The sequence below is a fragment of the Prinia subflava genome, chromosome 4, assembly GCF_021018805.1.
Source record: "Prinia subflava isolate CZ2003 ecotype Zambia chromosome 4, Cam_Psub_1.2, whole genome shotgun sequence".
Lineage (NCBI taxonomy): Eukaryota > Metazoa > Chordata > Aves > Passeriformes > Cisticolidae > Prinia > Prinia subflava.
Window position 1 is genome coordinate 54,032,292 of NC_086250.1, and position 15,516 is coordinate 54,047,807.

At 39.4% G+C, this 15,516-nt stretch overlaps 1 protein-coding gene across 7 annotated transcripts in view; it reads left to right on the forward strand.

Moving 5' to 3' along the window:
* Window positions 1-15,516, forward strand: part of PLXNB2 (plexin B2) — a 252,410-nt gene that overhangs the window by 67,101 nt on the left and 169,793 nt on the right. For 5 of the 7 annotated variants that reach the window (XM_063396802.1, XM_063396799.1, XM_063396796.1 and 2 more), the window contains one exon: window positions 12,287-12,470. The exons of the other annotated variants lie outside the window; for them this stretch is intronic. The gene's annotated coding sequence lies outside the window, so the exon portion shown is untranslated. The remainder of the gene's footprint in view (window positions 1-12,286; window positions 12,471-15,516) is intronic. 7 annotated transcript variants of the gene reach the window in all.

A 15,516-nucleotide genomic window follows, 5' to 3' on the forward strand; every position in this document is an offset into this window, starting at 1 on the left:
GCCTCTCTAAATATTTAGGAAGACCAAACATTGTTCAAGGAATGTGATTTTGGGTTGGGCTTTTTTTTTTGATACAAAATAATAAAAATACCATTCACAGTATTCTACTTGATGAATCAGAATCTGAAGCTATTTATTTTGGCCAGCTTAATATGTTGTTTTCCTCCATTTTCCTTCTGGAAAATTTTGGCCTTTTCACTTGTTCACCTCCTTGAGGAGTATTATTTTGGACTGCTGAGAAGAAGCACAAAAATCTGCAAAGCTATTTTCTCTCAGATGGTAAAAGGAAGTCAGTTATAAATTTGATGATTTGTGCTACGTGCTTCTTCTTGTTATGATTGCAGTAATTCTGCATTATAAGAGAATTTAATAAACTATGTTCACAGGCACACTTTGGATGTTATGTTTCTAAACACTTGCCTGCTCTCACTAAGGTAGCATGAACTTTTACTGGTCTTTCTCTCTGACTATTATGGAAAAATAATTTTTAAAACTGAAATGTGCTTTGGGGGTTTTAAGTTTGCTTTTACTTCAGAAGATCTCAGACAGGTTAATGGGGAGGTTTTTGCAGGTTGTCCATGTAGGTTCTGATTTCTTTCATGCATTCTTGGATTTATCAACTAAAGACAACACATTTACTCTCTTTGCAGCTCTTTTCACGCCTTTGGCAATAAAGGTATAGGAAGGATGTGTTGTAATGATGCAAATTCAGATCCAATTTTAAGCTGTTTTGTCAACATTTCTGTTGTCTTCTTTGTAAGTATTCTTACTAATACTACTGTGTCGGTATTCATGCTAAATCTTCTGTGCATGGACTGGGAAGGAATTCTCTCTCCTACTTTGCAAACACAAGTTGCACATTTTTGCTTTTTCTCTAGAAAAACAGAGAAGACTTGTTGAATACCTCTCCCCAAAGATTTGAATGGACAGTTCCTTAAAAATAATTTTGTGACCCAAGATGCAGGCATTTTTGTGCTCCCTCTGAGCACATCACTAGCTCAGATAAAAACCTGACCTGAATAGATATGTGCCAGAAATATATCACCAAAGATTGGAGCCTAAATAATCGGAACACATTGAGGGCTTTCACTTGTTTCTTTATTTGTTTTTCTAATAAATATCAATTTACCCTGATGTTCTTCATTACCTCTAGATTAGCCAAAACCTTCTTAAACTACATAATTACTAGCAAATAGTGTTATGTCAATGTATACATGAACAAACACATGTAAAATCAAATAAATGAGGGTCTTCACAAACCTTACATATAGAATATTATGACATGAAATATTTTTGTAGTAGCATTTTGTCTTTTTTTTTATTTCATGTTTAAGGCAGATTCTCCATATTCCAAGTACAGCAGGCCTGTAATTGTTATTGATTTTGTTTAATTTTCAACTTTGGACCCAAGCTGTTTAAACAGATTACTCCCTGCTTTTATCTGAGTCAACTTCCTCATGCTTTCATCAAAGCAAAAGAGATTATTTGACTTTCTGTCTCATAACACAACATTACAAGAGAGTCATATGTTAAGTGACAGTGATGGATTCTGTATTAGGAAATGGCCATTCTGTCTGCACTAGTTCCCCATCAAAGACAAAAAAAAAAATTCTCATTTTTATTTATTTATAGTCTATTTCTTAGTATTCATTACAGTTGTATTTACTCGTAACTGAAGTTAATACATTTCAGAACTAGATTAGGTGAGACTGTTTGAACTGGAATAACAATGTGTAGGCATAATATGTTTGTATCCAGGCACTGATCCTATACCTTAACTTTCTTACTCCTAGGCACACAATATTTGTGAACTGACTAATACCTGGCAATAGAAGGACACTTTCTTTTCAGACTGACTTGTAGTGTAGTTGTGAGATTTAATGGTAACCAACACTGACACAAGCTTTTGGCACAAGTTATGTTTTCTGGTGGGATCAAAACTTTTTATCCTTCTTGTCTTATTTATATGAAATTAAGGATGGAGATAGCAAGCTGAATAGGTACTTAATTGACTAAATCTGTGGAAAATACTTGAAAGACTGCTGGGAACATATAGAACTCTGTCTACATTTACCTTCAATGGTATCTGCAGGAATAGTTGGGTTATAGGTGTAGAATAGGGGTTCCCTCAGCAGGTAAATCAATATGGACAAGAGCAAGTGCTTGATGATGTCCATAACATCATCAGGGATTGTGCTATTGACTGACTGCATGTGTGTGTCTTTCTCTGAGCTCTCTTGGGCTTTGTGCTCCAGGCTGAATAGGTGAAGTGATAAAATACCACTGTAGGTTCTAAAGACATTTTTTCCTATAGAGGAACTATAGGTATTTCCTGCCTTTATGTAAACTGTGGTAAAAGGATTCAAACTGCAGCAAATGACATCTCCCAGACACAGTCTCAAGGCTCGGCTGAGCAGCAGGGAAACTCTTCCAGGGCTTTCATGCAGGAGGCACATGACTTCTTGTAAGCCGTGCAGATCTATGAACTCCCTGGTATGGCCAGGCTTCTCTTCACATTGTTGTCTTTCTAAACAAACAGTACTTTATACAGAGACCTTGGTGTCATCAGCCTGGAAAGAGCAGCAGTGCAGGTGATCTCGTGCTGCCTGCACTAAACCCCAGAAGCCCACCACGAATTTACCCTCTAAATGTGGGTCAAGGATTCCTCCCTGTTCTGGGAGGCCTGGATGGCTTGGACTGGACCCAACTGAAGGAAGGAAGTGGACAGAAACAGGAGCTGCAATAAACTCAGGAATGTACAGAAATAAAGCATATTCGTTGGGTTAATTTCTTCAGGTTAGCCACTTCAAAAGAGCTGCTGCAAAATATCAAGGCACTTGAATCTACTGAGGGAGTGTTCCTGGTATGGCTCAAAATTGAATACTAATTGGTTGTATTTCTGTAGGAAAATCAGCCCAAGCCTGAAATTGCTATACCACTGAAAGTTGATGTGCCTCAGCATTTGCTTAGGCTGTGTATAATCTAACATATGGACACACTGCAGTCTTATTGGCAACCTGCAGTAGCTCTGGATATACTTCTGTAAAAAACTGAAGCAGCAGAATTTTAATAATAGTTATTGGCACCTATACATATATGATGATAAATACTTTTCATAATTATGTATTTCACAGGCAAGATATGGAATAAAAAGTGATAATACTAAAATTAGAATATCAGTACTGACATGGATGTTTAATTGTTTTTCTGATATTGGTCAATAAACAAGTTAGGAAGTAGCTAATGTTTTTTCTGGCCAAATGAGATCTAGCTGAGTTAATCACAAGTGACATGTGTTTATGAGAATGGGATATAAACGGACCTGCAGGCATTTTGTATTAGTACCAAGGATTTCTATATTTTTGTGATTTTCACCTATACCACGTAAAGACATATAAAAAAAATAGCAAATGTGATTATAATGAACTGAACAGGCTCACTCTTATTGATATACATCTACCTTCCTATTTTTTATCAAAGCCTTTCTCTAATATAAATGCCTAGAATCTTACTGAAAATCTGATCTCATTAAGTACACCATCAGTATTAAAATAGTGTATCCTAAATCTCAGTCATTTAGAAATAATCTGTACATGAAAAGATTAAATGAGGTGCTCACCAATTAATATAAATGCCTTAGTGGAACAGAAAGTGACTTCAAAGAATTTGATTATATATTTGGGGTTTCTGATATATTTTTTTCTTTTTTTTTTCTTTTTTCTGAAGTACTACCAATACTTTAAACTTTTTTTTTTTTTTTGCATAATACTGGAATATTTGAAGCTTTTTGATCACTTTGGTGTGCAACCCAAATGTAAGGGGAAGAACTGAAACATTTAAAATTATTTTAAAATTATCTCTTTTTAGTTTTTCAAGATGAAATGACTGACAATTAAATGTAGTCTTAGGCTGCTTTTTGGTCTTCTGCTGCACCACTGTTTGTTCTTACATGTGCAGTGGGATGGGGTTTGATGCAGATTTAATCATTTTAGCCACTACATGGTACAATAGTGAGCCTTCCTATGAAAACCCTGTGGTTGTGTCTGTGTACAATCATCTCTGAGCACCTTTGCTAGCTGGTTTTGCCCATATCACAATCAAATGGTATCAGACAGTGCTACTCAGTCCAGTAAGACTTGAATTCCCAAACTCCATCAAACTGGTAAAAATCTGAAGCCTCAAGTCCTGCTCAGAAGGCTCCCTCCATCATGTGAGGAACATTCCAGTCTCAGGCTGCGTTAGTCCAAGGCAAGTTATCTTGGAGCAGCTGGTGTTTCCAGCTTCCAGTCCTCCTTCTTTGGGCTGTGCAACATCTGGCAACCAAAAAATGTTTTACTAAAAGGTAGCATTAGAATAGAGTCACATGCTGTGTCAGGGACAGCTTGGAAAGAAAGCAAGTATTGTATCCTTTTGTGTGCAACATCTCTGTGCTGTGGCCTGGTTTTCTTAATAAAAGATGCAGCATGGTTTTAAATTTGGATTATTCTGTTGTTTTGGGGGTTTTTTAAACAGTGATATTTAGTTTCCACAGAAATTCAAGCAAACTGAGGCTTGTTTTGGCCACTCTGCAAGGGACGCTGCATAATTCAGATGTAAACCTTTTTCACAATGGCACTGCATAGTGAAGTTATCCATCAATTCCTTATCCCTGCTAAACCTGTTTCTGTTTTCTGCTGGAGTAGGAAGCAGTGAAAGAGCAGTACATTAGAGCAAGTGGTATATTTTTGTAACACCATGTGTATAAATATTGGTGGAGTGGTGGTAATTTCCATATTAAGTGAGAGCAAAAGTTTTTCGAAATTTACTTAGAGCTGTAGGTCCAAAAATGCATGGCAAGGCAAAAAGGTGAATAATCCATTTAAATGGTGAGTGTTTGAGTGGGGAGTTGAAGGGGAGATCAGAGGAGCATAACCACAGACTCGTGTATTGCTGTGGGAACAGGAAGGGGCCCAGATGTATTTAAAAAAACCCTAAAGGCAAAAGGTTTTTTCCATCTCAAGCTGTATCAAATTCCTCCCTTCTTAGTGTTTTTAAATCTTCCAGCATTTTTAGAAATTATTGTTTTATGAAAAATGTAACTATATATAATGGGTATATATGATAAATTTACACAAAATTATGTGTATTATTTCAAAGATAGGATAAAAGCCATTACTGCAGTACAAAAACACTTTCCTATCACCTCTAATAATGTTTTCCATATCTTTCCGTTTGAAAAAGAAGTGGAATGTATCAGCATGAGGAAGCTGTTCATACTGGTTCCCAGCTGTGGATATGTCAGTGGAGATAAATTCATGTCCTCAGATATTACCCTTTCCTGGGTACCAATTTGCACACACCTTAAATTCCACTTTGACAAAACTAAAGCTTTCCAAGGTGCTCATCTGCTCCCTCAGCAAGGTTTTGAGGTTTCACAGTGTTTGTACAAGGAGGTTCAAGGCTTATGTGGCTAAATAAAAGTAGCCCAGCTGCTGTAAATGGCAGCTTTTCTTTGCCTTTCCTTTGGAGGAGTGGAGGTCAGGGATATACATTTATTTTCTTTGTTGGTGCAGGTTTTCTGTGCCCTTCCAGCCCTGTTCCTGTCTGCTGGCCAGCTGGGCTGTTAGTGGCTGAGGAGCAGAATCTGCCTTTCTGAGCAGAATTTCCCTTTCTGATCAGACTGGTCAGTGCTCTTTGCAGGAATCTTCCAAAGCTGGAAGTCTAGCTGTTGTCCTTGAGTCACTTTTTTATAATATGTATGAAATCTGAGTATGCTTCCATTCAGTTTGGAGTCCAGGGGTGAATTAGATGTGCTTGCTATCAGATTTATTTATCCCTCAGCTCAGAAAACTGAGAGGATTATCTTGCCTCTTCTCTCAAACCATTGTGTTCAAGGTTTTATGTAGAGTTTAAATGAAACTTTTTTGTGCAGGTATATTTTCTAGAAAGGGGAAAAACCTCCAAGAGTTCTTTATTTATTAATTTCCTGTCACCCCAAAAGCTGTTTTTGCAGACAAACTGCTTTTGCATATTTGCTTTTGTAAAAGATGTGTTTATATGAACGTGCACCTTCTTGGTGACTTCCGCAGGGTAGGACCCTCTGTGCTTTTGCATCACGTACTGTACCTTGCTGAAATTACCTCTGGGTGATTGTAATGCCAGCATTCCATTAACTAACGGACTATAAAAAAAATTTAAATTAAATGCCTTTGGGAATAGTAAATGACAAACTTCTCGGAATGTGAGCCTTGCAGCCCAATCTCCTAAAAGAAGCACCTGCAATCTGGCTTTATAGCTGATACACAGCTAGTTGGCAGACAAAAACCTTGCTAGGGTTTCAATTTACAACCTATGATACATAGGATTCTTTCTTCCTTGTAATGCTTTAAACTGAAATTGAATTTTAAATTAACTTGACACTGTGCTGTTTTCAAGTCAGATAAATAACTGTGTTCCTTTTCCCTTTTCCATAATATATTTGATATCTTACTATTAAAGCTTTCCTGAATTGATATTAAAATTAAACATTTGCCTGTCCTTACTTTCCTCAGGAAAAAAAAAGTGAAACCTAACCATGTAGCTGTAGAAGTATTGTTTGCACTTTGACAAATATAGTTTCGTATTTAGGAATTTGCCAGTTTTATTTCTGTTGCTCAGTGTAACAGCTTGTGGTTTATTTCTGTGTTTTCTCACAAAGCTTTGATCAAAGAGTGGCCTTAAGAATGACATTCTTTGAACCTTCATGCACGTAGGTATCTTCCATTTACGTCATCAGAAGACCCCATTCTTCACTTCATAACCCCATTTATACCTTCACAGTGTTAATGAAACAATGTATCAACATTTCTCTGGAGTGGTTTTTTTTATGTACTTCTGAGCTTTTTTAAAGCTGCTAGGCCTACAGCAGGTATAAATGCTTCTGAAACACACCAGTAGTTACAATGTGGTCAAGTCCTGTCATAATCTGGCACCTAGTAGCATAAATATTTTTACACTTGATAGATGATGCCACTAGGAGAAGAGCAGCCTTTAAAAAGGGCAGATGGATTCAAAGTATTTTACAGAGGATTAAATGGATTGAAAGTATTTTACAGAGAATTAAATAAATACCTATGTTTCTGAATGTGCTGTGTAGTAGAAAGAAGGACTTTTACAGTAGAACTGCTTGTGGTTTGTTTTTCTTTTTCCCTGATTCTCACACACTTAATTGAACAAACCTTTCTCATCAAACTGAATCTCGAAGAGCTGACACTGAAGGACATACAGTGGCAGAAGGTACAATGTTAGCATGCTGAGCAAAATGTATTTCTTCTGTTCCTGGTAAAATAAGGTATTGAAGTATATCCCTGTCTCTCTCCCTCCCTTTTCCCCCCAGGAAAGCACTCTCCAGGCAGCTCCCATTTTGTACCTTCTGGCTTTCAGCAAGGCATTAGCATTCCAGAAAGAGTTTCACCAGCCCCTAGGCTTTAAAAGTGGTCAGGACAGGCAGAAGGAAAAGCTACCAAACACTTTGCCTCTTAGGCTTGGAGCTTGAATTGTAACCAGGGCCTTTTGGGAGTGTATTAAAGAGTGCTGCTTTCCTTGCCTGCTCTTTCCCTATTCCCTTGTTTTCCGATACCAGTATGATCAAAAACCTTTAATTTTTTTATAACCAAGCATGATGACTAAATATTTGGAATATTTCATATCCTGGATGGATGTGAAATACCAGGGCCTTAGTTTGGGTGCTTTTCAATGTTTTGTAGTCCGTTCATCTCTCCTCTCTGCCCATCCCAACCTCCACATTCCCCCAAGATATTCAAATGGAAAAGCTTTCTTTCCAAGGTATCTGCACAAAGAAGGCATTTGACAGCAGAGGAGATTTCTTCCAAAAGCATCTCAGTGTGCTGGGATCCCTCCCCAGGACAGAGCTGAACGTGCTGAGGAGGGACTCTTGCTCCATACCCTGTGCAGTTTCAGTCCTTTGGGTGGATGCTGTCATGCACATTCTGGGCCATGTGCCTGAGCGTACCTAGGCATTTGTTTGAGCCTCTGCCAGCAAATATGCCAAGGAGACTATGCTTCATATTTCATCCCAGGAAGAAGAGAGCCTAAATGGGTTTATCATGGAGTTTTCATTCACTCTGTCACTTCTCCCTTTTTATAGTTCATTGCTAGACTTCTAATTTTTCCCGACAGCAGTGCACACCCCTGCAGCTGGCCCTGCATAATGATTCCCTCCTCCTAGACTGACAAGAGTGGATGCATAAATTTACTGCCATCAGGGTGCCTCCACTGCCCCCTCTCCCCCCTGGAAAAAGATCTGTCCCCTCCCCAGCACTCTCATTTACCACCTACCACTGCTGCCTGCTGAGCCAAGATGCTGCCTCTGACCGTTATCCTGCCTATGCTAAACATCAGGAAATGGCTCTTTTTGGACAAAAATACTTTTTTTTTTCTCCTAATGGTAACTGTTAGTGAAAATTGGAGTGCCTTTGGCAATTGTATTTGGTGCAAATATTACAACATACAGCAACGAGCTCCTGTAAAAAGCAAGGGTGTACTGATGGTTTGAATTAGGAGCTGGATGGTGAGAAGGGCTGTCAGGAACAAGAATTTTGTCCAAAATGTAGGTCTTTAGGAGGTCTTAAGTTAGAGAGCCCCGTGTTCTCTGAGGCCCTGTATTAACTCAAAATGATTGCTTTGAACTATTGAGTAAGGGCAGCAATGTCAAATCCAGGGTTTCCCAGCTGCTGAACTCATCAAGCACATTGACAGTTTACAAATCAGACAGGACTTGTGGACCCCTTGCAAAGTGTTGTTTGAATCTCTCTTCCTTAGCCCTCCATCCTTAGCTATAGCAGTGGAATATTGCAGCTGGCTAAAAGTCAGCATAAGACTAGTTTAAAAGGCAGTAATCTCTGTTCCTGTTCTGAAAAGCAGGCACAAGGTGAATGTGCAGTGTACAGCAAGAGCGTCATCATTCTTTACCAACAGCGAAGGTATAGGTAAAGGTCAGGGCCTTTCATCTTCTAAGAGTCTAATCCACAAAATACTAGATTTCTCCAATAGGTATTTGGTGTTAGCAACATGCCGATAGTCTGATATTCATTTGCTTTTAAAGTTAAATTATTGTTTTTCTTCGGCTACAAGTATTTGGCAGTTTTCTCTGACACTGTCCTTATGATGATTCATACTGCAGTTATTTTGAAGAGATGGATAAACTACAATTGTTTATATACAAACAGAATATGGCATTGGCTGCCAGAAAACAATCTCACTAATATTTGACTTGTTAGGTTTCCTCATGTTTCATGTTTTGGCTCAGAGAGAGCAAGCTTAAAATTAATTGAGACGAATTTCTTTCTTTCTGAGTGTGTTCAAAGCTAGTGGTATTTCTTCCTCTGTAAATGTTGGCAATTGATTATAAAATGTCAGAGGTGTTAGCAGTGTCAGCGACCTTCATCTATACAGCTGAAATAATAGGCAAGACTTGCTTTAGGACACCCTGCAGTTGCTGACAGGTTTTGTTGCATTTGCAGCCAACTCTGTATCATTAACGAGGGAAAAAGGGTGGATGAGGGAGTGTGGATTGTAAATGTAAGAGTGCTCACTCCACTAAATTTACTTGAAAAATGATCATTTTTTGTGTCCAATGCCATTTGTACTCTTCATGATTTTCTAATTAAGCCTGGAGGGCTGTGGATCCAGGCTTTGATATGAGCAGTATCGACTGTCCTCTTTCCAGAGAAGAGAACAAAGCTTCCTCACTGTGCTGCTGGATGCTAACTGATGAACTGGTTTTTCTCCCATGCCTTGGTTTCTGCATATAATTAGGAATCTCACTCCTGTGACTTCAGGTGCAGAACTGCATCCTTTCAGTAGACCTGCCTGCCAGCTGCCCATCATGCACAGCTACTCCCAGGATCCTTAAATTTGACTTTGCATGTCAACTGTTCCTATTTGAACAATGAGCTTTGAAGCAAACTATGGGCATGCTGAAGAAGAAGCTCTTCACGTCTAACAACAATCTCTTTTAGATTCTGTTTGAGACTAAGGCTCAACTTTAAAAATGGTCATGGTGTTAATTTGTTTGAAATAATTTTATTAGGAAAGAGAAGTACCTGTGATTCTTGAACAATGAGAGAAGGAAGACTATGTATCCACTTGCTGGGTAGACCCATGTGAATGGTTTTCTGAGAGGATTCCCCCTTTCTTGTCCCAGTGTTCCCTTGCAGCAGAAGCAGTGACAGAGTCTGATGGCCAGTGTGTTGCTGGGGTTAAGAGAGAAGGCATTTGCAGTTCTTGGAGAAGGGGAAGGGAGAAAACTGCGATGACAGACATGTCAGAGCAACAGGAATAAGGCTCACTTAGAGTTGAGGAGAAATTTCCAACCCTGTAAGGCATCCTTTCACCATAATGATGGGAAAAGTCTGTTTAATTTTCATTTCGTCTTTATGGTATTTTAGGACTGAAAATCCTGTACTTTATTCCCTGGATATCTTATCTGTCTAATAATGTCTCTATTCCTCTCTGCTGAGAGCAGATACACAGAGAAACAGAAAAAGATCTTGCTGTATTGCACAAGGGGGTTTTTTTGGTTTAGTAGTGATCAAGAATTTTTTGGGAAAAAAGGCCTCAGAATGTTTATCTTCCAAGAGACTCTTTGAAAAGTCAGCTTTTTACTGTGAAGCAAACCTGTCGGCCAGCTAAAAGGTTTGATGCACAGACATGCTGGAGGCAGCTGGAGGGCTGGAAAGTGGTTGTGTGATGATCCACAGGAGATGTGGGCTTGTGTGTGACCTTGGGCCTTGGCACAGGGAGGTGTAACTGCAGGGAGGTGCTGGCAGGGAGAAGTGTGGAGTGTGCAAGGGATTCCACGGCTTTCGCTGCAGACAGGGCTGACAGCCATGTGACATGAGAGCTGATTTAAAAAATAGTGTCCTGCCCTCAGAATCACAGCTAGAAAATGTGTTACTGTAAAGCTGAGTTTCTTCCACAGGAAGTTTCTTCCACCACTGTCTTTCACCCCCAGTTCCTTCTTAGTGTTACCTGGTGGAGGACTTAGGATGCATTCTCTTAGTTTTCTTACCAGGCTAGTTTAACCTGAATGCACTAAACCCTTTCAGTTTGTGATATGTGACAAGATACTTCTGATAATTTAAGATGGAAATAACTTTTAAAGGGTTTTCATATAAAAAATGTGTATAGATTTGGACTTTTGAAAGGTTCCTTGTTGGAGAAGATGCATACAGTAAAAGCGGTGGCAAACATAAAAAAAAAGGTTGGCTATGTTTCTGAAAAGTACAAACTAGTCTTTATTCCCCTTGGAAAAAAATAATAGGGTAACTTGGTTTGGAAGGGACCACCAGAGGTCCTGTAGTCCTCTGGCTCAAATCAGGGCCCATAAGATCACCTAGCTCAGAACTTATAAACTATTTAGCAGTCAACTCTACATAGCTCAAAATTTAAGAATATGATCATAAGTTTCTTGGGATTTCTGAAAGAAAATAAAATTTATTGTAATATGTCTCCTTTGTCTTCATCTTTCAGAAGTTAAAAAAAAATAGGGAGTTCTTTCCTAGTTCTTTCCTATGCATATCCTTTTATTTTTAGATGGAAATAGAAATTTAATCAGGCTAAACCTTACTTTCCATACTCAATTATTCCCCAGAAAGTTTAAAGAGGTATAGATGTAGGCTTTTCAAGAATATGCCCCTAGAAGCTAATTTCTGAAGCAAAGGGAAACTGGAAGGTGACATTGCTTTTGAAAATTGAGCCTTAATAAAGGGCTTCATTTAGTCATCCATCCTTGAAAATGGATGATGAAATATGTAAGGGTTGAGAGGGAAAGGGAAAAAACAGAGATACAAGAGAATGATACCAGATGAAAGTACAAGGTAATTTAAATCCTTGGTTAATGTCCCTGTTTGAAATTATTCCTGGCTGGCTTGGTCACCCAAAAACTGGCAGCTGAAAACAAAATTCTTACTATAAAGTGTTCTTGCCATAGTCTGGGCTTTAGCAGGTTTGCTATGGGGCTATTGTTGTCACCTAGAAAAGTCCCTCCAAGGGAGAGTTAGGATGCTCTGTAGAAAGCTTTCCAGTGTTTTGTGTGTCCCCAAGGTATCTTGAGAGGGCACCTGCGGTGGGGAAGAGCAGAGAGCCATGCTTATCAATAATGGCAGCTGCAATGAGCTTCCCCTTCTGTGAGGCTGCGTTGAGCCTGCAGCAGACAGGCAGTGTAAGCATCCCTCACTGTGCTGGGGTGTGGGATGTTGTGCTGCTCTTGTGCTGAGGGAGCTGAGAGCCTGTCTTCTTGTTCCAGGTGCCAAGAGTGAGGGGGACAGCCCAGGGCCAGTTCTGGGACTCAGCTGGTACCCCCAGGAGCATAACTGAACAAGAGTAAGCACTGATACTGCCTTGTCTCCTGAAGTCCCAGAAGAAGTGTGTTCTTGTTTCCCAAACTGTTGTGTGCACACAGATTTTTCATGTGAATTTTCTGTTTTCAGGTAAGCTCATTTCTTCCTTCTTTTTTAATGCAATAGACTTTTCTAAATGCAAAATTATATCCTGGTTTTCTAGACAAATTTGTTGCTATTTATCAAGACTTTCAGACATTGCTGGAGCATTTAATAAGTGTTTATTACTACTAATGGAGATAAAACTTCTAGGAGTCAGTCTTGCAAGAGGCATTAAAATTAGCAAAGAAAAAAAAAGCAAGAATAGCTTGGCAGAGGTTCTCTATTCATAAACCTATTTATAGATGATGTGCTGGGTACAGGAGCAGGTTTGTGCCTCTGCCAGCAACATGCTGCAGCCTACTGCTGTGCTAGTGCTTGCCCTAATTTTGCACTCACATTCTGAGTCTCCAGGGGATGCTGAGCAGCTGTGAGGCTGACCTGAATCTCAGAGGTGTGTGGGTTTGACTGTGACTCTGAGGATGATCGGAGAGATTTGATCAACTTCTTTTCCAGGACCTGCTCACATTGATTGGCGTGTGTTGGCTTGGCAGGTTTCTCAGAAACCAGCAAGTAAAACCTTCTTTATTCTCAAGTGTCCAAAGAGATCTGAAGCAAGATTGATAGAGGGGTTGCACAAACATGGTTCTCGATCTGTTTTTCAGCTGCAAAGTGGTTTAAATCCTTTTTGGCAGCTTTCTTAGTGCTTGAGGTGCTCCTGGAAGTGCTGCCACTGAGAGCGCTGGTTCCAGCCCAGAGCAAGCCTGGAGGGGAAGGAGAGAGGCTGGGATCCTCTGTGCCTGCTTCCTCACAGTTACCAGTAATAATTGTCCATAGACTGAACTTTTTGGAAGATAACACTTATCCTTTCCAGCAAGAGAAACACGTGTCTCCTGCCTGGCAGCAAAGAAAAAGGAAGCAGTGGGAGGAGAAAACAAAATTTAGGAAGAGCGAAATTAAGGAGACAAGTATATTCTAGTGTTTAACTAATATCTGGCCTCATGCCAGTTTGGGAGGGGTTTTGTTTAGGTTTTTCAGGAGTTGTTTTGTTTGGTTTTGTTTTGTTGGGGGGGGGGGTTGTTTATTTGTTTTGGATGCTTCTGTGTTTCATTTTCCCTTAAAAACACATGGGGAAAGGAAGAACCAAAATACGGTTTTCCATGCATGTGTGCTGCAGAATGAACAAAAGTGAAAACAGCTGTTCTAAACCAAAAATGTACGTTCTGCCTTCGCACACTCATTTATGTACCTAAAATCATGATTTTTCGAGATGTAGGAAAAAGCATGAAATCACACAGAAATAGCCACTATTTAAGCTTATTTAGAAATGCACATCAGGCACGATGAGTATCACTGAGGAACAAAGGTGGGTCCTGTGGGGGATGTGAAAGTAAGACGTGGACTCACTGAAAGCAAGTCATTGCAGAGGAATTTTGCTGTGGAATTTTAAACCAATTATGTGAATAACAGAGCATATGTTCTGAAAGTAGTCAGAAGTGGTTTTTTGTGGGTATAGCTAGCATGGTTTCAGAAAGCCTCTGCCTGGCCAGGGTTAGTGCTCCCACAGCTGAGACAACGTGAGTGCTTGCGTGTTTGGCTGTACATCATTGCCCTGCTGAAAGTAAGCCTTTCTAAATCAGCATCTCCCATGGTAAATCTTCCAAAAGAATGTACAAAGGTGTGTCTGTTAATACCTAGTGCCTCAGCTTGTTTCTATGTCTGACTGGAAAGTCTGGTGTTCAAAAGGTGCTTGGTCTTATATTTTGCAATTATTAAATGTTTTGATAAGCTGCATCAAACTACATCAAATTTTACTGAAATTACTGCAAGTTTCACATAACAGGACTGATTAAAGGTGCTATTTCAAGAAGCCTTCACTAGTCTAGTTGTTTCTTGAGCTCTGTTCTTTTGAAAGAGAGATTTGCATCCTTTTGCTTTTTAATAAAATGAGACGTACTAAAAATCCACTATCAGCAGTTTGGCTTGAACACCAAGTTATGTGGCTTATTGCTCTCCAGAACATGGAGGATATTAAATGTGGATATTAATTTTCTTCTTTCCTCCATCAAAAAAAATAGAAATGTTCACATGAAAAGGGGAAAGCAGTTTATGGGATTCTTCAGTGTTGCCTTTTCTAGTATGCAATTGGGAATTTTGATGCATAGTGGATATGAAGTGTTTCCTAATGTTAAATGTAAATAAGTATAAAACCGGTTGGTTGGGTGTTTTTTTCGTTTTTTCTTTTTAAAGCACCTCCATGGTAGAGCACTTGACAAGTGAAACAAAAATTGAGATCTCTGCTAAACTTTCTTTTGTTTCTAGGAGGTTTCAACAAACCTCCTTAACCTTTGAAGTATATGGGTGACCAGTGTAAGCATTTCTGCAAATTCATTTCACGTGAAGATGTTGTCTCTGAAGTTGTTCAAGTAAGCATAGCTGCAAATCTGATTCACTTGTGTGGCACTGGACTTCACATGTAAATCATGCTTCTAGTAAGTCAGTATTGTGCTAGGAGGTGCTAATGGCTGCCATCAATCAGGGCTGGAAAAAGTTGTTCTCCTCTTCTCCCCCAGACTAAATGAGACAGCAATTAAATGCCCTTTTGTTGCGTGATAGCTGAGACAATGGAAATCAATGTCCAAAGCACAAAGCAGAATGGCAAGTCTTAAGTATAAGCTAAGCCATGTGTCCCAAGGGATTGGCATGTTGATTTGCTTACAGCTGAGAGGGTATATGAAAGGAATAACTGGGGAGTGTAGGCAGCAGGAGAAGCTTGGACTGAAGCCAGAAGGGAATATTTACTGGGAGACTTCTCAGTGGGGCTGTGCTGCCATGATTTTGCCTCCATGCAATCCAAGCTCAGCTCACAGTACAAATTTGATCTGTGATAGGCCCTGGTAAAATATCATCACCAGAAAAAATGATGCCAAGTTTATTTGAGGTGTGTTTTTACACTGGCCACTCGAGAACGGGCAGTAACTGATCTGGTAAGAAGCCTATTAAAGTAAATTTACCTTTCAGCTTTTTTGAAAGTGCTTCAGCTGGGAAGATGAGCTTATACTCCACCAGTGCTATTATTGCAGTGGTTTAGATCCCT